We start from the raw sequence: 23,940 nt of genomic DNA, 5'->3' as shown, positions 1-23,940 counted from the left end.
ATTTCTTGAGTGTTATCGACGAATATTCCCGCTTCCCTTTCGCCATTCCCTGTCCCGACATGACCACGACAACCGTCGTAAGGCCCTCCTATCCACCTTCTCCCTGTTCGGTTACCCACCGTACATCCACAGCAACCGGGGGTCCTCCTTTATGAGCGACGAACTGCGTCAATTCCTGCTCAGCAGGGGCATAGCCTCTAGCAGGACGACCAGTTATAACCCTCGGGGTAACGGTCAGGTCGAGCGGGAGAATGGCACCATTTGGAAGACCATCCTGCTGGCCCTACGGTCCAGAGATCTTCCTGTTCCCCGTTGGCAAGAGGTCATCCCCGACGCCCTGCATTCAATCCGGTCTCTACCACTAATTAAACACCTCGTTTTCCCCAGGAGGTCGTCCTCAGGATCCCCTCTCCCGACCTGGCTGGCCACCCCTGGGCCCATCTTGCTCCGGAAGCATGTGCGGGTGCACAAGTCCAACCCGTTGGTTGAGCGGGTCCAGTTACTCCACGCCAACCCGCAGTATGCGTACGTGGAGTATCCCGACGATCGGCAGGATACGGTCTCGCTTTGAGACCTGGCACCCGCCGGCGTGCAGCCTTCCCCCACTACATCAACACCTCCCCCCCCAACACCAGTTCCCCCCAGCGCCCCCCGCGCCCCCACGACCCAGCACACATGCCCCCTCTTCCCCGATTACAGCGTCTCCACCACCGGCCCGGAGTATGGAGGCACATCTACGACCGACGCTCCCGGAGGCAAGGACGACCATCGGCCCGACATCACCGGCTCCACTACGACGGTCCTCCAGAACACCACGGGCACCCGACAGGCTGATCGTGTCCATCTGATGCGGCCATGGGACTTTTTTTGGACATTTTCTGTTATTCTGTTGTTAGTAGTTAATAGTAATACTATTGGTTTTGCCACGAGCCAGTGGGCAGCCCACCTTTATCGATTTTCGCTGCTCATACCATCAGTCCTCGTACCCCCCCCTCTTTCTCTCTCCCACTTACACCCCCCCCGCCTTCTTTCTCCACAAGGGGTGAATGTGGTGGTATGGATATGAGCACTGCCATTGGTGCAGAGCACTGGCTTCCCATTGGCTCTGGCTGGTCATGTGCCTCTCGTCCGATTGGTTGGGACTAGTCATGTGACTGCTCTCCAATTGGTCGAGAGGCAAGTAGGCCCCGCCTCCGAGGTGGGGTATAAGTACCCAGAGTTCCCGACGGTCGGCCTTACTCTGTAGTCGACCACCAGGCTAACAACTAGCTGATTAAAGCCACAGTTCAGATCCTAATTGTGTCTTGAGTCGAATTGATGGTACATCACTCCACACACCAACAGCACCACCCCCCAACCAAGACCATGCCCAGCTCACTCTTCTACTTCCTCCTACTTCCTACAATGATGCATGGTCTGTCGCCAAAATCTGCCTAGAGACTTCTGAATTCTTACCCCTCCACCCCCGCAACTTGGACAAGGACAGGACATATTAACGGATGCACCTTTTAAGTTTAATATATTCAAACATCAATGTTTATCTGGTCAAAACACCCATGGGCCAATTACAAACTAAGCGAGTGATACATGATGTGATGTGTGTGAAATTGAGGAAGCAATATAACATGCGTTTCTTTCCACTGATTTACCCGCGACTGAAGGAGCTCCAACCACTGAGCAACCATGAGATATTAGTTTTCTTGCATCCATTGTAAAACAAGCTCTTAGCCTTCCTCTGCCCTCCTTAATTTACCAAGGATCCTGTCAATCATAGAATCCCTACAGTGTAGAAGGGGGCATGCGGCCCATCGAGTCGACACCAAACCTCTGAAAGTGCACCATACCTAGGCCCAATCTCTATCTCTTTAATCCCATAACCCTACCTAACCTTTGCAGATTAAGGGACAATTTAGCATGGCCGATCCACCTAACCTGCGCATCTTTGGACTGTGGGAAGAAACCGGAGCACCCGGAGGAAACCCACGCAGACACGGGGAGAGAGTGCAAACTCTACAGACAGAGACCCAAGGTCGAATTGAATCTGGGTCCCTAGTGCTGTGAGGCATCAGTGCTAACCACTGTGCCATCATGCCACCCACTCATCAATGAATGAACAAACAGACAGAATCTTGTCAGACATTCACTGCACATACCTACAATTACAACCTACGACCGGGCTGCATGGTAGCACAGTAGTTAGCACTGTTGCTTCACAGCAGCAGGGTCCCAGGTTTGATTCCCTGCTTGGATCACTGTCTGTGTGGAGTCTGCACGTTCTCCCCATGTCTGTGTGGGTTTCCTCCGGTTTCTTCCCACAAGTCCCGAAAGATGTGCTATTAGGTAATTTGGACATTTGGAATTCTCCCTCTGTGTACCCAAACAGGTGGCGGAATGTGCTTCACCCCGAGTTCTAATTTAAACTAGTTCTAATTCCTGGGTAGCTATGCTAATGACCACCCCCACTACACTTCCCCCCTAACCGTCTGATTGCCCTCCCACCCCTGACTCCAGCACCCAACTAACCCTCCACCTCCCCAAAGCCACCCAATCGATCCTGTCCCTTACCACACACCTTCGCTCCTAGCTTGTCAAAATGCTTTTAAACAAAGGGACATTTAAATTTGCCAGAATACAATAGCTAATGCCGTAAAAGGGAGTGTGGCTTTGTTTTCCCAAATGTTCCTACGCTGCATTGAAGGATTCCAGGAGCAGCTCAGATCCAAAGTTTTCAGCAGGCCCGGTTTGAAAGTCTGGACAAGAAATGTAAAACTCCAGTGTAAGATAGAAAAATAGGAGCAGAATGAGTTTCCTCCCACAGTCCAAAGATGTGCAGGTTCGGTGGATTAGCCATGATTAATTGTCCCTTAGTTTCCAGCGATGTGTAGATTGGGTTATTGGGTTGGGATGGGGAAGTGCGCTTGGGTGGAGTGCTCTCTCAGAGGGTTGGTGCAGACTCAATGGGCTGAATGGCCTGCACTGTAAGGATTCGATGATTCTATGAAACCTTCCCACGTGTTTCATCCACTCAATGGGAAGAAACTGTGCACTTCATAACTATACACTGTGGGTTTCTCAGTAGCTTAGAGACTCATGTGCATCCATGTGTCAGACATCTGGCAGCAAAAAATAATTAATAAATACAAAATTGTATTGCACTCGAAAACTAACACTAAACTAGACTCTGGGGTGGTCCCGGCAGATTGGAAAATAGCAAACGTGATACCACTGTTTAAAAAAGGAGGTAGGCAGAAAGCGGGTAATTATAGGCCCGTGATCTTAACTTCGGTAGTAGGGAAGATGTTGGAATCTATCATCAAGGAAAAAATAGCGAGGCATCCGGATGGAAATTGTCCCATTGGACAGGGCAGGTCGTGCCTGACTAATTTAGTGGAATTTTTTGAGGACATTACCAGTGTGGTAGATAATGGGGAGCCAATGGATCTGGATTTCCAGAAAGCTTTTACCAGGGTGCCACGCAAAAGGTTGCTGCATAAAATAAGGATGCAGGGCGTTAAGGGTAAAATAGTAGCACGGATAGAGGATTGGTTAGTTAATAGAAAACATAGAGTGGGGATTAATGGGTGTTTCTCTGGTTGGCAATCAGTAGCTAGTGGTGTCCCTCTGGGATCCGTGTTGGGCCCACAATTGTTCACAATTTATGTAGATGATTTGGAGTTGGGGATCAAGTGCAACGTGTCCAAGTTTGCAAACGACACTAAGATGAGTGGTAAAGCAAAATGTACAGATGATACTGGAAGTCTGCAGAGGGATTTGGATAGTTTAGTGAAAGGGCTAGGGTCTGGCAGATGGAATACAATGTTGACAAATGTGAGATTATCCATTTTGGTAGGAATAACAACAAAAGGGATTATTATCTAAATGATGAAATATTAAAACATGCTGCTGTGCAGAGGGATCTGGGTGTCCTAGTGCATGAGTCACAAAAAATTGGTTTACAGGTGATTAAGAAGGCAAATGGAATTTTGTCCTTCATTGCTAGATGGATGGAGGTTAAGACTAGGGAGGTTATGCTACAACTGTATAAGGTGTTAGTAAGGCCATACCTGGACTATTGTGTTCAGTTTCGGTCTCCTTACCTGAGAAAGGACGTACTGGCACTGGAGGGTGTGCAGAGGAGATTCACTAGGCTAATCCCAGAATTGAGGGAGTTGGATTACGAGGAGAGGTTGAGTAGACTGGGACTATACTCGTTGGAATTTAGAAGGATGCCGGGGGGATCCTATAGAAACATATAAAATTATGAAGGGAATAGCTGGGATAGCAGCGGGGAGGTTGTTTCCACTGGTGGGTGAAAGCAGAACTACGGGGCATAGCCTCAAAATTAGGGGAAGTAAATTTAGGACTGAGCTCAGGAGGAACTTCTTTACCCAAATTTATGGAATTCCCTGCCCAGTGAAGCAGTTGAGGCTCCTTCATTGAATGCTTTCAAGATAAAGATAGATAGTTTTTTTTAATAAACATTTTATTGAGGTATTTTTTGGTATCATAACAACACAATAAACAATGTACATGAAGCTATAAACATAGTGCAAAAGCCATCTTCCTCCCTTACAAGTCCCACCTTTACATACCCCCTACTCTAAGCTAAACTACCCCCCCCCCTTCCTTCTGCTGACGATTGATTTTCCGCAAAGAAGTTGATGAACAGTTGCCACCTCCAGGCGAACCCTAACAGTGACCCTCTCAAAGCGAACTTGATTTTCACTGTCCTGTGAGCCCGGTGAACGACCTTAAATTGTATCAGGCTGAGCCTGGCACATGTTGCGGACGCGTTGACTCTACTCAACCCGTCCGCCCATAGACCATCCTCTATCCTCCCAGCTCAACCTCCCACTTGCACTTCAGCTCCTCGGTCTGCGTCTCCTCTGACCCCATAAGTTCCTTGTAAATGTCAGAGACCCTCCCTTCTCCTACCCACCCTCTGGAAACTACCCTGTTCTGAATCCCCCTTGGTGGTAGGAGCGGGAAGGTTGACTCCTGTTTATGTAGGAAGTCCCGCACCTGCAGATACCTGAATTTGTTTTCCTTCGTCAACCCAAACTTCTCCTCCAGCACCCTCATACTTGGAACGCTCCCCTCTATAAACATATCCCCCATCCTCTCAATCCCTGCTCTCTGCCATATCCGGAACCCCCCATCCATACTTCCCAGGGCAAACCGGTGATTATTACAGATTGAGGACCAGACTGATGTTCCCTCTGTTCCCACAGGTCTCCTCCATTGCCCCCAGACTCTCAGGGCCGCCACCACCATGGGGCTGGTGGAGTACCGTGCTGGTGGGAACGGCACAGGCGCAGTTACCAACGCCCCCAGACTGGTGCCCTTGCATGAAGCCGCCTCCATACGCTCCCATGCCGACCCCTCCTCCACCACACACTTTTTATCATGGCTATATTTGCCGCCCAGTGATAGTTATTAAAATTTGGCAGCGCCATCCCGCCTTCTCCCCGACTCCGCTCAAGCATTACCTTCCTTACCCGCAGGGTCTTGCCCGCCCAGACAAAGCCAGAGATCACTTTGTTGATCCGTTTAAAAAAGGACCTCAGAATAAAGATGGGGAGGCATTGAAACACGAACAGGAGGACCGTCACCTTTACCATCGGCACCCTGCCAGCTGATGACAACGGGAGCGCGTCCATCACCGAAAATCGTCCTTTATTTGGTCTACTAGCCGGGCCAGATTTAATTTATACAGCCGGTCCCATTCCCGTGCCATTTGAATGCCTAGGTACCTAAAGCTCCCCCTACTATTTTTAAAAAAAAATAATTTTTATTAAGATTTTCACAAAATATAAACAACAAAACAATATTAACAAAACAACCATGGTAAAAACCCAAGAACAACAACCACCCAACTACAAAGGCAACTATAAAAACAGAACCCCCCCCCCCCGGGTTGCTGCTGCTGCCGGCCTATTTCCCCACCGTTCCGCCAGGAAGTCCAGGAAAGGCTGCCATCGCCTAAAGAACCCCTGTACTGATCCCCTCAGGGCAAATTTCACCTTCTCCAATTTAATGAACCCCGCCATATCATTGATCCAGGCCTCGACGCTTGGGGGCCTCGCATCCTTCCACTGAAGAAGAATCCTCTGCCGGGCTACTAGGGACGCAAAGGCCAGGACACCGGCCTCTTTCGCCTCCTGCACTCCCGGCTCCACTGCAACCCCAAAAATTGCGAGTCCCCAGCCTGGCTTGACCCTGGATCCGACCACCCTCGACACCGTCCTTGCTACCCCCTTCCAAAGCTCCCCCAGCGCTGGGCATGCCCAAAACATATGGGCGTGGTTCGCTGGGCTCCCCGAGCACCTAGCACACCTGTCTTTGCCCCCGAAAAACCTACTCATCCTCGTCCCAGTCATGTGGGCCCTATGCAGCACCTTGAACTGTATGAGGCTAAGCCTCGCACAGGAAGAGGAGGAATTCACTCTCTCCAGGTCATCCGCCCATGTCCCCTCCTCAATCTCCTCACCCAGCTCCTCTTCCCATTTACCCTTCAGTTCCTCCACCGAGGCCTCGTCTACCTCCTGCATTACCCGGTATATATCCGAAATCCTCCCTCCTACAACCCACACCCCCGAGAGCACCCTGTCCCGTACCCCACATAGGGGCAACAAGGGGAACCCCTCCACCTGCCGCCTGGCAAACGCCCTCACCTGCATGTGCCGAAACATGTTCCCCGGGGGGGAGCCCAAACTTCCCCTCTAACTCCCCCAAACTCGTGAACCTCCCCTCCACAAACAGGTCCCTCAACCTCCTAACCCCTACCCTGTGCCAGCCCAGAAATCCGCCATCAATGCTCCCTGGAACAAACCGATGGTTCCCCCATATCGGGGCCTCCATCGAGCCCCCACTTCTCCCCTATGCCGTTTCCATTGCCCCCAAATTTTGAGGGTAGCCACCACCACCGGGCTCGTGGTGTACCTCGTTGGAGGGAGCGGCAATGGCGCCGTTACCAGCGCCTCCAGGCTCATGCCCACACAGGACGCCATCTCCATCCTCTTCCATGCTGCCCCTTCCCCGTCCATTACCCACTTACGCACCATCGCTGCGTTGGCAGCCCAATAGTACCCACAGAGGTTGGGCAGCGCCAGCCCGCCCACCATCCCTGCCCCATTCCAAGAACACCCTTCTCACCCTCAGAGTCCCATGCGCCCACACAAACCCCGTAATACTCCTGTTAACTCTCCTAAAAAAGGCCTTCGGGATAAGGATTGGAAGGCACTGGAACAGGAACAAAAACCTCGGGAGCACCGTCATCTTAACGGACTGCACCCTCCCCGCCAGTGACAGCGGTAACATATCCCACCTTTTGAACTACTCCTCCATCTGCTCCACCAACCTTGTGAGGTTGAGCTTGTGCAGGGCCCCCCAGCTCCCAGCCACGTGGACTCCTAGGTACCTGAAGCTCTTCCCTGCCTGCTTCAGTGGGAGCCTACCAATCCCCTCCTCCTGATCCCCCGGGTGCACCACGAACAACTCGCGCTTGCCCAGGTTCAGCTTATACCCAGAGAAGCCCCCAAATTCGCTGAGAATCCTCATCACCTCCGGCTTCCCCCCCACCGGGTCCGCCACATACAGCAACAGGTCGTCCGCATAAAGCGACACTCGATACTCCTCCGCACCAGGCCCCACCAGTTCCCTGACTTCTTCAACGCCATGGCCAGGGGCTCAATTGCCAACGCAAAGAGCAAGGGGGACAGGGGACACCCTGTCTCGTCCCCCGGTACAGCCGAAAGTACTCCGACCTCCTATTCGTGGCTATACTCGCCATCGGGGCCTCATAGAGCAACCTCACCCAACGGACAAACCCCTCCCCAAACCCAAACCTTTCCAACACCTCCCACAGATACCCCCACTCAACCCTATCAAAGGCCTTCTCCGCATCTAATGCCACCACTATCTCTGCCTCCCCTTCCACAGCCGGCATCATAATAACGTTGAGGAGCCTTCGTATATTAGTATTCAACTGCCTTCCCTTCACAAACCCCGTCTGGTCCTCGTGAATGACCTCGGGCACACAATCCTCTATTCTTGTGGCTAAGATCTTTGCCAGCAGAAGCTCCCCCTACTAATCTAAATGGCAGCTCCACCAATCGCCTCTCCTGTCCCCTCGCCTGGACCGCTAACATCTCACTTTTCCCCATATTTAGCTTATACCGCGAAAACCGGCTAAATTACCCTCGAATCCTCATGATTTTTTCCATCCCCTCTAATGGGTCTGATACATACAGAAGCATGTCGTCTGCATAGAGCGAGACTCTGTGCTCCACCCCCCACCCCGGACCAGCCCCCTCCAGCCCCTTGAGGCTCTCAGAGCAATTGTCAACGGCTTTATAGCTCGCGCGAACAACAGTGGGGAGAGGGGATGTCCCTGTCTTGACCCTGGTACAGTCTAAAATAGTCCAAAGTTGTCCGTACACTTGCCACAGGAGCCTGATACAGCAAACTGACCCAGTCAATAAAGCCCCGCCCAAATACAAACCATCCCAGTACCTCCCACAGATAGTCCCATTCTACCCGATCAAATGCCTTTTCTGCATCCATTGCGATCACTACCTCCACCTCCCTACCTTCTGGGGGCATCATGATCACATTTAACAGCCTTCTTACATTGGCCATGAACTGCCTCCCCTTAACAAACCCCATCTGGTCCTCCCCAATAATGTCCGGAACACAATCCTCAATCCTGGAGGACAAAATATTGGCCAGCAGTTTGGCATCCACATTCAACAGGGATATCGGCCTGTGGGACCCACACAGCTCCGGGTTCTTGTCCCACTTCAGAATCAGCGAAATTATGGCCTGTGACATCGTCAGGAGCAGCACCCTTCTTTCCTTTGCCTCATTGAATATCCTCATCAACACCGGCCCCAATATCTCAGAGAACGTTTTATAAAACTCCACTGGGTACCCATCCGACCCCGGGGCTTTACCCGCCTGCATGGCCTTCAGACACTCCACTATCTATTCCAACCTGATCGGGGCCCCCCAGCCCTTCTACCAGCTCCCGTCCACCTTTGGGAAATTCAGAATCCGAAGAAGTGCCTCATCCCCTCCGGCCCCATATTCACCCCTGCTGAATTTCCAACCAGGTTCCCATCTCTGTTATTTACTTTCCCTATCTCCCTGGCTGCCTCCCTCTTTCTAAGGTGCTGTGCAAGCATTCTGCTGGCCTTCTCTCCATACACATAGACAGTGGCGGACTGGGTCTAAAAATATTGGTTGCCAGGAGACAAGGGGGGCCCACCCACAACTACAATGCTATCATTTAATTTTCATAACGAATAAATAAAATTTTCAAAAAATACATATGGAAAAAAGGGTACAATTAAAATTTTTGTGGAAAAAATGTGTAGTATTTCTTAGTAATTACAGTGTACATGTACTGTACATATTACTGGCAGTAGATACCAAATGTAAATACAGAATGTTATAATTGAATTTTTTATTTTTTATTTTAAGTAATTGGATGATATTTTTAAATAGTTTACTGCACAATTTACACATTAACAGATAGTTCAAAAGCACAATAGAGCATTGCATGCAGTCCACTATATTAAGAGCAATCGTTTGTGTTCGCTAGATGATTGTGCGAATCTGCCAATAATTGCTTCTGCATCCAATTCATCTAACAATTCCTTTTCAATGGATAGCAACATGTATGATTCCAAATTCTCCTCAGACAGCGAATTTCTTAACCTTGTCTTTATGATCTTTAGCTTTGAAAATGTCCTCTCACATTGGACTTGAGTAACTGATAGTGTGAAGATGACTTTATAAAGTTCATAAAGGTTATCATATGCCTTGTCATGAAGTCTGTTGGATGCCAGAATTTTTAGTACACACGATGGGAAAGTGCTGCAAATTTTACAATTGTTGCAACTGGAATCCATATTCTCACCATCATTAAGCAATAGCTTTAATACATCAAAGTTTGAAGCAAAAGAAAACAATTCCAATATTACTTGATCTTTGCTGATTTGTGGAAACAGCTTAATAATACCTTCCAATGCTTCATCTTCAAGGCCCTTCTCTGCAATAGTTTTAAACTTTGCTGGGTCGAAGCAGGACAAATCTTTATACAACTGTTTGTGTTGTACAAAGCGTGATTCTAGTGACTGGACAATGCGATCCGGTATTAGGTTAAACACATTTACTCGAAAATCAGCTAGAGAATCTGAGGAATTTCTTTCATCATCAATAAGCTCATCTGCCATTCTTTTCTTCTTCCTTTGCCTCTTAACTGGTAATGCTGTTTCCAACGCATCAATTTCCAATGTTTGATTTTCATCCATATTCATCTGTGAAATCCTGTCATTACATTTATTTACAAATTCCAAAGCCTTGCTGTGAACGTTATCAAATGTTCTTGTCTGTTCCTTCAACTTTGTTGTTGCTGAATCTACCAAACTCCATGCAGTAAACATATCTAAACCACTTGTCTGTAGATAACTTGATAACGGGGTTGTAGTTTCAAATATATACAAGTAAGTAAATGCTGTCAATATGGTTTCAAACTTTAAAAGACTTTGAAGTAAAACATTTGCTTCATGTTTTGTTTTTGCATCAAACTTTTCTGAATCTTGTATCATTGATAAGCATGTCAATAGATTTACGAAAGTACTGGCAGCGGCATTATCAAAATGTCCAAATATAGTTGTTGCCGCATTGGATTTTCCTGACCATCTGATCTCACCAAATAGCTTTAATCGTTTCATTTGTTCTTGTCCTAGATGTTTTCCAACAACTTCTATCCATACAGCCATTCTCTTGTATGATGCTTTCACAAAAGTTGCTATATTCTGGAGCAAATTGAAAAAAGAAACTGCAGGCACACAACATTTTGTTGTTTCAGTTATCACCAAATTCAAGACATGGGCATAGCACCATATATGAACATGTTGATCAGCCATATCAGCAATTTTACTTTGTAAACCATTATACTGGCCATGGTAGCTTGCAGCGCCATCTGTGCTATCAGATAAACATTTTTGGGGGTCAATTTTAAGATGCTGTAATGTTTCAATCAATAGATCAAAAAGTTCCTGTCCTGTACCATCATTACTTGGCACAACTGAAAGTAGTCGCTCACAGATAATACCTTTAAGCACATACCGAATAATAATGCTAAACTGATCGATGGATGAATTATCTTGTGTTGAATCAACCTGAATAGAATAATATTTTGCTTGAGAAACTTTATGACTAATTCTTTCTTGTATCATATTCTTCATAATTTTGATTAACATGTTTATAGTTGTTTTACTCAGGTATGTAACAAGTCAACCACGGCCTTTACTTTGAGCCTTTCTTTGTTGCTCTAATCATTTGATTCTTTGTTTAGACTTGTTTGGCACTGCAGAAACGTGAGCCGCCATAATGGGGTCATATTTTGCCATCAACTGCACTGTATCTAAAAAATTGCCATGATTCAGAACCTCATTATCTAGAGTGTAGGCGATTCATTTCTGTGACCTCGAAAATGAAGTGCTTGCTTGCCTAACAACTTTATGATGTCTATAATCCTCATGACAATACTTCTCTGCTTCAATACTTCTTCTTTCCTTTTAATTAGTGATGCTGCAAAAAATTTATCTAAGGTGCCATCATTAACCACACTGGTATATTGCTGAGCATTTCTGACATGTGTTGTTGTCGATTCATGTAAAGTCAAGCTCTGGCTAATACGCCTGTAGTCACTAAAGCCACGTACAAAGGGTGATGGATTACAAGTGTTGGGAAACTCAAAGGCTAAGCAGTATGAACAATATAAGCACCTATTTTCTTTCTTATATGTTAGCCATTTTCTTGGGACTGAGTCATTCATAATTTTCCTCTCATACAAACAAGCATCAAATGGCAGATCATCAAGTGGCTGAAGTGGATGTTCAGCAAAAAACTGTTTTAGCTTTGCTCGTGATGGATATTGGAAGATTCGAGTAATTGATTTTTCATTTTCTTGTGTAGGTTCATTTACACGATGTGCTTCAGAAACCAAGTCATTTATGCTTGAAGGAATATCTGATTCCCTGTCACTAGTTGAAGCTATGTGTTCAGATGTTGCAACTACAGGCAGTACAGATACCGGAACAAGGAAGCCAGAAGAAATATTGGGCCTGGGTTGATTAGTAATGGATGCACTTGTATTTGTCTCTACATTCAAAGTAGCTCTCCTCTGTTCTTGTAACTCGCATGTCATTGCATCATCACCATGAGCATTGTTTCTTGCTTCTTGATTATTTGTTGCAGAACTGGATATTGATGTGGATTGTGCTTGTGGTATTATAAACTCTATAATAGGCCTGCATCGCTTGGCTGATTCCTTCCTTTCTGCTTCTTTTTGTTCTTTGCGTTTTAGTGACCCAGATTTATGCTTTTTCTTTTCCATGCTGGTAGGGGTAATATTCCTGAAATAAAAACGCAATTAAAAATAGCCCACATTGGGAAAAATGAATATTGATGATTGCAAGAATAACTTGAAGGAACGCCAGATAAACCCCTACTTGATAAAAAATATAAAATAACTTACTTACACTTCAATAGGCTATGTTAATTAGTCAATACTACTGTGGCCTATGCAGCTTCAGAAGAGGAGACAATCCACTGTCCAGTGTTCACACCAGCAAGCAACTGAGACAACTGTTGAAACTTAGAAGTTTGGTCCGACTATAGTAAGACATTAAGAATGGTCCCACGACCAAAGTTAACATGTCCAGTTTGATACCAGTGTAGTGTTACAAGTCGCAACCCTTTGAGTTTACCGATCATGGCTTATCACTTCAATATCTTTGACCTCATGATTCACGGTCAAAGGTACCGCTTCTCCTTTTCGGTGACCTCACGACCCTATGTACTGCTTGATATCCTTTCAAGTTGCCGACCATCTCAAATCACGAACTGTAACATTATCTTTAAATTCACACACTCTTGCTGAAAACGTGGATTTCCAACTATGTCCGACCCGGGTGAACCAGCCCCCCCCCCCCCCCCCCAGCCCCCCCCCCCCCCCTCCACTCCTTTTCACATCCGTTTAACACTGCTTCGTTCCTTCATACACTGAGTGATTATTTGTTTGTTTCTTTATTGCATTTTTATCTTTTTAAAAACAATTATATTTTATTAAGTTAGAATACAAATCTCAGGAAAGAAGTTGGAGATTTATTTATCTAATTAATTATAATTTTTAAAGGCCCTTCAGAGATTCACGGGCCCCTTCTTGGCTCTCCGGGCCCCGGATCGATGTACCGGCTGAACCAAGACTACTGCTTGATATCCTTTGAAGTTGCCGACCATCTCAAATCACGAATTGTAACTTTATCTTTAAATTCGCACACTTTTGCTGAAAACATGGAATTTCCTTAATTATGCCCGACCCGGGCTCCCCTATTCCACATCCTTCCACTACCTCCCCTGCTTCGTTCCTTTTCATGCACTGCTTATTTGTGTCCTGTTCTCTTTTTTTTCATATTCCTTTTTATTACTAAAACAGTTGTCTGTGTTTGTTTCTTTATTGCATTTTTATTTGATATAGGGGGTCCACTTCATCAGGGGCCCACTTGCCATCGGGCAAGCTGACACCCTGGCCAGTCCGCCACTGCACATAGATCTCCCTCCTCGCCTTTCTCAGCTCCTCCACCACCCTCCCTGTGGTTAACAAGCCGAACTCCGCCTGCAGCCTCTGCCGCCCCCTTAAAAGCCCTGCCTCTAGGGTCTCCGCATACCTCCTATCGATCTGCCGTATCTCCTTAACCAGTAGGTCCGTATCTGCCCTGTTCACCTTTTCCCTATGGGTCCGTATTGAGATCAGCTCCCCTCTGACCACCGCCTTCAGTGCTTCCCAGACCATTGCTGCTGAAATTTCCCCCTTGTCGTTGACCTGCAGGTAGTTCTGAATACATTTCCTCAGCCGCTCGCACACCCCTACGTCAGCCAAAATTCCCACATCCAACCTCCAGTGCGGGCGCTGGTTACTGTCTTTAGATAGATAGTTTTTTGAAGAATAAAGGGATTAAGGGTTATGGTGTTCGGGCGGGACAGTGGAGCTGAGTCCACAAAAGATCAGCCATGATCTCATTGAATGGCAGAGCAGGCTCGAAGGATCAGATGGCCTACCCCTGCTCCTAGTTCTTATGTTCTTATATGCTTGGTATGGTGTGTATTATGAACAGGAGACATGTTTTACAACAGTGCCATCTTGTGGTGCTTTTGTTTCTGAACCATGCTGGTATTAATCACGATTGAAATTAGTCTGAAATCTCCCTGTGGGGTATGCCATTAATAATGCCACTAATTCAGCAGGGGGATGGGAACCTAAATTGTAGTCCCAGTGTACAGGATGTTGAGAGTAGTGAGGTCAGGGATAGGGTTAAAAGTTCGAAAGAGGGCACCGGCAAGCAAGATGCTGGTTTGAAGTGTGTCTACTTCAACGCCAGGAGCATCCGGAATAAGATGGGTGAGCTTGCAGCATGGGTTGGTACCTGGGATCTCGATGTTGTGGCGATTTCGGAAACATGGGTAGAGCAGGGACAGGAATGGTTGTTGCAGGTTCCAGGATTTAGATGTTTCTGTAAGAACAGAGAAGATGGTAAAAGAGGGGGGGAGTGTGGCATTGTTAATCAAGGAAAGTATTACGGCGGCAGAAAGGGCATTTGAGGACTCGTCTACTGAGGTAGTATGGGCCGAGGTTAGGAACAGGAGAGGAGAGGTCACCCTGTTGGAAGTTGTCTATAGACCTCTGAATAGTTCCAGAGATGTAGAGGAAAGGATAGCAAAGATGATTCTCGACAGGAGCGAGAGTAACAGGGTAGTTGTTATGGGGGACTTTAACTTTCCAAATATTGACTGGAAATACTATAGTTCGAGTACTATAGATGGGTCAGTTTTTGTGCAGTGTGTGCAGGAGGGTTTTCTGACACAGTATGTAGATAGGCCAACAAGGGGCGATGCCATATTGGATTTGGTACTGGGTAATGAACCCGGCCAGGTGTTAGATTTAGATCTAGGTGAGCACTTTGGTGATAGTGATCACAATTCGGTTATGTTTACTTTAGCGATGGGCAGGGATAGGTATATACCGCAAGGCAAGAATTATAGCTGGGGGAAAGGCAATTATGATGCTATTCGGCAAGATTTAGGATGTATAGGATGGGGAAGGAAACTGCAGGGGATGGGTATGTGGAGCTTTTTCAAGGAACAGCTACTGCGTGTCCTTGATAAGTATGTACCTGTCAGGCAGGGAGGAAGTTGTCGAGCAAGGGAACTGTGGTTTACTAAGGAAGTTGAAGCACTTGTCAAGAGGAAGAAGAAGGCTTATGTTAGGATGAGACATGAAGGCTCAGTTAGGGAACTTGAGAGTTACAAGTTAGCCAGGAAGGACCTAAAGGGAGAGTTAAGAAGAGCGAGGAGAGGACAGGAAAAGTCGTTGGCGGATAGGATCAAGGAAAACCCTAAGGCTTCCTATAAGTATATCAGGAACAAAAGAATGACTAGAGTAAGATTAGGGTCAATCGAGGATAGTAGTGGAAATTTGTGTGTGGAATCAGAGGAGATAGGGGAAGCGTTAAATGGATATTTTCGTCAGTGTTTACACTGGAGAAAGACAATGTTGTCGAGGAGAATACTCAGGTACAGTCGACCAGGCTAGATGGGATTGAGGTTCACAAGGAGGAGGTGTTAGCAATTTTGGAAAGGGTAAAAATAGTTAAGTCCCCTGGGCCAGATGGGATTTATCCTAGGATTCTCTGGGAAGCCAGGGTGGAGATTGCAGAGCCTTTGTCCTTGATCTTTATGTCGTCTTTGTCGACAGGAATAGTGCCGGAAGACTGGAGGATAGCAAATGTTGTCCCCTTGTTCAAGAAGGGGAGTAGAGACAACCCTGGTAATTATAGACCTGTGAGCCTTACTTCGGTTGTGGGTAAAATGTTGGAAAAGGTTATAAGAGATAGGGTTTATAATCATCTTGAAAAGAACAAGTTGATTAGCGATACTCAACATGGTTTTGTGAAGGGTAGGTCATGCCTCACAAACCTTATTGAGTTTTTTGAGAAGGTGACCAAACAGGTGGATGAGGGTAAAGCGGTTGATGTGGTGTATATGGATTTCAGTAAGGCGTTTGATAAGGTTCCCCATGGTAGGCTATTGCAGAAAATACGGAAGTATGGGATTGAAGGTGATTTAGCGGTTTGGAACAGTAATTGGCTAGCTGAAAGAAGACAGAGGGTGGTGGTTGATGGCAAATGTTCATCCTGGAGTTCAGTTACTAGTGGTGTACCGCAAGGATCTGTTTTGGGGCCACTGTTGTTTGTCATTTTTATAAATGACCTGGAAGAGGGTGTAGAAGGATGGGTTAGTAAATTTGCAGATGACACGAAGGTCGGTGGAGTTGTGGATAGTGCTGAAGGATGTTATAGGTTACAGAGGGACATAGGTAAGCTGCAGAGCTGGGCTGAGAGGTGACAGATGGAGTTCAATGCGGAAAAGTGTGAGGTGGTTCACTTTGGAAGGAGTAACAGGAATGCAGAGTACTGGGCTAATGGCAAGATTCTTGGTAGTGTAGATGAACAGAGAGATCTCGGCATCCAGGTACATAAATCCCTGAAAGTTGCCACCCAGGTTAATAGGGCTGTTAAGAAGGCATATGGTGCGCTAGCCTTTATCAGTAGGGGGATTGAGTTTCGGAGCCACGGGGTCATGCTGCAGCTGTACAAAACTTTGGTGCGGCTGCACCTGGAGTACTGCATACAGTTCTGGTCACCACATTATAGGAAGGATGTGGAAGCTTTGGAAAGTGTTCAGAGGAGATTTACTAGGATGTTGCCTGGTATGGAGGGAAGGTCTTACGAGGAAAGGCTCAGGGACTTGAGGTTGTTTTCATTAGAGAGGAGAAGGCTGAGACTTAATAGAGACATATAAGATAGTCAGAGGGTTAGATAGGGTGGACAGTGAGAGTCTTTTTCCTCGGATGGTGATGACCAACATGAGGGGATATAGCTTTAAATTGCGGGGTGGTAGATATAGGACAGATGTCAGAGGCAGTTTCTTTACTCAGAGAGTAGTAGGGGTGTGGAACGCCCTGCCTGCAACAGTAGTAGACTTGCCAAATTTAAGGGGTCACTAGATAAACATATGGATGAAAGTGGAATAGTGTAGGTCAGATAGGCTTCAGATGGTTTCACGGGTCGGCGCAACATCGAGGGCCGAAGGGCCCGTACTGCACTGTAATGTTCTATGTTCTATTGTGCCTCTGTCTACACATGTAAGCTTAGAGCAAAGTTTCCTGGAAAAGTAGTTTGACTGTACAGCAGCGGTCATAATGGAAATCTGGGACCTCCGAAGCGATGCAGAGCCAATGGCCTACCCCATCCTTGTCAATGAAGTAATTAATAATTTTCTATTTCTAATTAATGATCAATATAGACCTGACCCAAACCATAGAACTGTGAATTTGAAACCCTTTCACTGTGAGGAACTTGATAATACCAGAACATCTTTGGAGTTATGCACATACTCAGCAGCTATGTTTGCTTTTCAAGAACATTCGAAGTTGCACTTTATTTTAACCATTTATTTAGAAGTTAACAATATGGCTGAAGGGGGGAATTGGAACATGCAATTATCTTTTCATGCTCTTTTCATGAGCATGAAATATGGACAATAAGCTCCAATTTTGCAAGGCTATGCTCTGCACCCCATCTGAAATATGTCTGTTACCATGTTGGTTCAGGTAAGACTAGTAGTCCCAGGCAGCTGCCTGAACTTGCCAATGAGGAACCAAATGCCTGTTTATGAACATCTCTCCCAAATTGGTTGGAAACAGAGCCAGGTAAAGTATGATCGATTTTTCTGGCTCTTTACATGCTCAACCCGTGACAGTTTGCCTCCTGCTTTCAGTACCTATCCATGGTTCCCGTACCAGCCTCCCCGAACAGGCGCCGGAATTTGGCGACTAGGGGCATTTCACAGTAACTTCATTTGAAGTTTACTTGTGACCAGCTCAGATTGGTCCAGTAGAAACTGGCATGTTGCTACAGAATATGTGACAGGCATGAAATTATTCAGGTGAAGATTGAGGTTTAATTCCAAAAGGGTATTGGACATCTGGCACACTGCAAATGTGTTGAACATTTCTTGTCCAGAAACAGGCCTAAATCAATTTCTGCCTCATCTCACGCGATATAATTAAGCCTAACAGAGCGTGATGGAGAAGTGTTTTAATTTTACTGTCATCTATTATTTTGAATTCCAAATTGCAACACATTCATCTCCATCATAATTTTTCAGATTAGGTGATTACAGTGGGGAATCTGGAGTACATTCAAGAAATGTGTGACTGCCATTGTTTTAACTGGGGAAGTGGTGGAGAGCTTTGATAATTTATTATGCATGGCTTTGATGAGGATATTGACATAGTAGGACAAAAATGCAAGAAATTGTGGTGCAGTGTGAATAATGGTGTAACTCACACCACAATTTCCTGGGGTGTTTTTTGATGGAACAAGAAGCCAACCCTACAGATGCTTCATTGTAATGGAACAACTCTCCATGGAATTCTGGGACCATAGCACCTTCTCACTCCCTCTCGAGGATGAAGGACATTGGCAACCATGGACTTCCATATTTGATCCACAGTTTTGCTTGGCAAGATGGTGCTTTAGTTTGCCGGTGCTTTCTGAAGACTAAGAACCTCCTATGGTACAAGACGTCCTAATAACACAATAAGCAGGAGACTTCCAGTGTGCATCATGGAGTGAGTGATCACACAGAGGTAGCTCCTGCCTAAGGTTACAGAAAAGAGCTCTTTTTTAAGCAACACGGGTTGGAATTTCGATGAAAAGGCGTAGGTGAATGTTCGAGGAGTACTTTCCCCCAGGAATAGTATGTTTCTTGGTTATCAGACCCTCAGAAACAGTGCAAGATTTGTCTGAAGCAGCAGCAAACAAAAGCCTCTGTAAGCATGCAAGCGGGGAAGGGCCAGCTTAGAGGTCTCAAGCTGACTTGAGGGCCTTTATGAAAGCTGAATTCTAGCACCAGAGGGAAGAACTGTGAAAAGATCTCACCAAGGCCATTGAAGAAGCGGAGATGGACTTCCGGTAGCGGTGATGCGGAGCTAAGCCGCACGTTCAGTGGCTCCCAATATTTTCGGACTTTGGGGCTCTTTTAAGGGCTCGTAGTGGTGCTGTTTGGACTTTTCCCCGTGTGGGAACACTCCTTCTCAGATTCTCCACCGGTGGATGGCCTGGACTAGGAGTGGAGCGGTCAGAAAATCGGCTTTGGAGACTTCCAGTTGCAGCTATGCGGAGCTAAGCCGCACCGCAGCTCCCGCTACTTAAGGACTTTTGGGCCGATTTGAGGGCCCCAAACGGCGCTGTCTCGACGAATCCCGGTGGGGGAAGGTGTCTAGAGGAGCATTCCCCATAATTTATGGTGCTCACCCGGAGTGTGGCAAAGGAAAAAGCTGCAGCAGCTCCCCAAGAAAAGCGGGGGAAGAAGGACAAAATGGCGGCCGGCGGAACACCCGAGGACTGATGGAAGTGGGCGCAGGAGCAGCAGGCCTCTCTTCTGCACTGTTTTGCGGAGCTGAAGGCTGAGTTGCTGGACTCCCTGAATGCGACTACCAACAAGCTGCTTGGGGCCCAGGCGGCCCAGGAGGTGTCCATTCGGGAGTTGCAGCAGCAGGCCGCTGAGCGGGAGGAGGAGGCCGTGGTCCTCGTGGGGAAAGTGGAGTTGCACGAGGCACTTCACAAAAAGTGGCAAGACCGCTTGGAGGAGCTGGACGTTCGCACGAGGCAAAAGAATTTGAGGATCCTGGGCCTGGCGGAGGGGCTGGAGAGGTCGGATCTCCCGTCGTACGTGACCACAATGTTGAGCTCGTTGATGGGAGCGGGGTCCTTCCATTTGCCCCTGGAGCTTGAGGGAGCTCACAGAATGCTGGCCAGGAGGCCTAAGGCAAATGAACCCCCGCGGGCGGTGCTGGTGCGGTTCCATCGATTTAGTGCCCGGGAGTGTGTGCTGCGCTGGGCCAAGAAAGAGAGGAGCAGCAAGTGGGAGAATTCGGTAGTGCGAATCTACCAGGACTGGAGTGCGGAGGTGGCAAAGCGGCGGGCCGGGTTCAACCGGACAAAGGCGGTGCTGCATGCCAAGCAGGTCAGATTTGGAATGCTGCAGCCTGCGCATCTGTGGGTGACATATAAGGACCGGCACCACTACTTCGAGTCCCCGGAGGAGGCGTGGGCCTTTGTACAGGCGGAGAAGCTGGACTCGAACTAGGGTCTGGGGACACACTATGGCCGTTGCTGTTTTCCCTGTTGCTGTTCTTCAATTTTGACACGTGTTTTTTTTATGCTGGTTTTCTTTTTGCTCTGTTTTCGGGTGGGTTTGTCTGTTGGGTATGGGTGTGGGGTATGTGGGGAACGTTGGGGGTATGTGCTTTATATGTTCTCTTCTGTACGGGGCTGGGGGTTCGGGTGAAACTGGATTTTGAGGAGCTGTGTCAGAAGGGTGGGGTGTGGCAGTGTGAAAGCGCGGGCTTTCCTCTGGTTGTCCACGCTGCAGGGCGGGGGGGCGGAGCTGGAGGTGGGGGCGTGGCCTCTACTGGTTTTCTTTCCCGCGCTGAAGCGGTGCCAAGGAGGTGTGGCAAGAGGGGGATCATCCCATGCCGGGAGGAGATGAGTTTTGGCAGGAGCTGCCGGGTCAGCAGAAGTCAGCTGACTCACGGAAGTACCATGGAGGGTGCGTCGCGGCTAGGAGAAGTCCTAGCCTGGGGGGGTGGGGGGGGGGGGGGGGGATACCGGGTTGCTGCTGGAATGGTCAGGAAGGAGCTGGTGTGGGCCGGGGGGTAGAGGAGAGGCGTTATCGCCATGGGGAACGGTTCAGGCGGGGCGAGCTGGCCTGGGGCGAGCAGTCGATAAGCTATGGCTAGCCGGCGGGGGAGAGGGGCAGGTTGCCCTCTGATCCGGCTGATTACCTGGAACGTGAGGGGGCTGAATGGGCCGGTTAAGAGAACGAGGGTATTTTCTCATCTGAAGGGGCTGAAGGCGGACGTGGCTATGCTCCAGGAGACCCACTTGAAGGTGGCGGACCAGGTTCGTCTGAGGAAGGGGTGGGTGGGGCAGGTTTTTCACTCAGGATTGGACACGAAGAACCGGGGGGTGGAAATTCTGGTGGGGAAGAGGGTGGCGTTCGAGGCGGCTGAGGTGGTGTCGGACAAGGAGGGCAGATATATTATGGTGAAGGGTAGGCTGCAGGGAGAGAAGGTGGTGCTGGTTAATGTATATGCCCCAAATTGGGATGATGCCGGCTTCATGAGGCGCTTGTTTGGCCGCATTCCGGACCTGGAGGCAGGGGGCCTGATCATGGGGGGAGACATTAACACAGTGCTGGATCCCCCACTGGACCGGTCCAGTTCAAGGACGGGTAGGAGACCGGCGGCGGCCAAAGTGCTGAGGGGGTTAATGGACCAGATGGGAGGGGTGGATCCCTGGAGGTTTGGGAGGCCGAGAGCGCGGGAGTATTCCTTTTTCTCCCATGTCCATAGGGTCTATTCCCGAATAGATTTTTTCATCCTGAGCAGGGGATTGATCCCGAAGGTGCAGGATGCAGAGTATTCGGCCATAGCAATTTCAGACCATGCTCCACACTGGGTTGATCTGGAGATGGGGGAGGCGCAAGACCAGCGCCTGCTCTGGCGCCTGGATGTGGGGATGCTGGCTGATGAGGAGGTGTGTAGGAGGGTCCGGGGAAGTATTGAGGGGTATCTTGATACCAACGACACGGGGGAGGTCCGGGTGGGGATGGTCTGGGAGGCTCTGAAAGCAGTGATCCGGGGGGAGCTGATCTCCATCCGGGCCCATAGGGCAAGGAGGGAGAGGGAGAGACTGGTGGGGGAGCTCTTGGATGTGGACAGGAGATACGCGGAGGCACCGGAGGAGGGGTTGCTGGGGGAACGGCGTAGTTTGCAGGCCAAATTTGAACTTGTTGACCACCAGAAAGGCGGAGACACAATGGAGGATGTCGCAGGGCGCGGTATATGAGTATGGGGTGAAGGCGAGCAGGACGTTTGCGCATCAGCTCCGCAGGCGAGATGCGGCTAGGGAAATTGGTGGAGTGACGGATAGGGGTGGGAATGTAGTGCAGAAGGGGACAGAAGTAAATGGGGTCTTTAGGGACTTCTACGAGGAACTGTACCGGTCAGAACCTCCGATGGGGAGAGGGGGGATGGAGAGCTTCATGAACAGGCTATGTTTCCCAAGGGTTCAAGAGGAGCTGGTAGAGGGGCTGGGGGCGCCGATAGAGTTGGAGGAGCTAGTCAGGGGGATTGGACAAATGCAGTCAGGTAAGGCGCCGGGGCCGGACGGGTTCCCGGTGGAATTTTATAAAAAGTATGCGGATCTGGTGGGCCCCCTGTTGGTGCGAGCCTTCAATGAGGCATGGGAGGGGGGGGCTTTGCCCCCGACGATGTCGCGGGCACTGATCTCTCTGATCCTGAAGCGGGATAAGGACCCCTTGCAGTGTGGATCATACAGGCCTATCTCGCTCCTCAATGTTGACGCTAAGTTGCTGGCGAAGATCCTGGCCACCAGGATAGAGGACTGTGTGCCAGGGGTGATACACGAGGATCAGACAGGATTTGTCAAGGGACGGCAGCTGAACACGAATGTGCGGAGACTGCTAAATGTTATTATGATGCCGGCAGTGGAGGGGGAGGCGGAGATAGTGGTGGCACTGGATGCGGAAAGCGTTTGATAGAGTTGAGTGGGGGTACCTGTGGGAGGTGCTGGAGTGGTTCGGATTCGGGGAGGGATTCATCAAATGGGTGAGGCTTCTCTACGCGGCTCCGATGGCAAGTTTAGTTACCAATGGAAGGAGATCGGAGTACTTTAGGCTCTACCGTGGGACCAGGCAGGGGTGCCCCCTGTCCCCCTTGCTCTTTGCACTGGCGATTGAACCTTTGGCTATGGCGTTGAGGGAGTCAGGGAGATGGAGGGGTCTGGTGCGGGGTGGGGAGGAACATCGTGTATCGCTGTATGCGGACGACCTGCTGTTGTATGTGGCGGATCCAGAAGGGGGAATGCCGGGGGTGATGGAGCTGTTAGCGGAATTTGGGGGCTTCTCGGGCTATAAGTTAAATTTAGGCAAGAGTGAGGTATTTGTAGTACACCCGGGTGATCAGGAGGAGGGAATTGGGAGACTCCCATTTAAGAGGGCAGTGAAGAGTTTCAGATACCTGGGGTTGCAGGTGGCCAGGAGTTGGGGGACTCTCCATAAGCTTAATTTTACCAGGCTGGTGGAGCAGATGGAGGAGGAATTTAAAAGGTGGGACATGGTGCCGCTATCGTTGGCGGGTAGAGTGCAGTCCGTCAAAATTCCTTTTTCAGTGTTTGCCCATCTTTATCCCTAGGGCCTTTTTTCAAAGGGTGACTAGCAGCATCATGAGCTTTGTTTGGGCGCATGGGACCCCGAGGGTGAAGAGGGTCTTCTTGGAGCGGGGTAGATATGGGGGGGGGGGGCTGGCGTTACCCAATCTCTCGGGGTATTATTGGGCGGCCAATGTGTCGATGGTGCGCAAGTGGGTAATGGAGGGGGAGGAGGAAGCATGGAAACGGATGGAGAGGGCGTCCTGTGGAGATACAAGCCTGGGGGCCCTGGTAACGGCGCCGTGGCCGCTCCCTCCTACGAGGTATACCACGAGTCCGGTGGTGGCGGCTACCCTCAAGATTTGGGGGCAGTGGAGGCAACATAGGGGAGAAGTGGGGGGCTCGATGGAGGCTCCGTTAAGGGGGAAACCATAGGTTCGTCCCGGGGAACATTGATGGGGGATTTCAGGGTTGGCACAGAGCGGGCATCAGACAGCTGAGGGACCTGTTTATTGATGGGAGGTTTGTGAGCCTGGGGGAGTTGGAGGAGAAATTTGGGCTCCCCCCG

The sequence above is a fragment of the Scyliorhinus canicula genome, chromosome 14, assembly GCF_902713615.1.
Source record: "Scyliorhinus canicula chromosome 14, sScyCan1.1, whole genome shotgun sequence".
NCBI lineage: Eukaryota > Metazoa > Chordata > Chondrichthyes > Carcharhiniformes > Scyliorhinidae > Scyliorhinus > Scyliorhinus canicula.
This window is presented reverse-complemented; position numbering follows the sequence as displayed.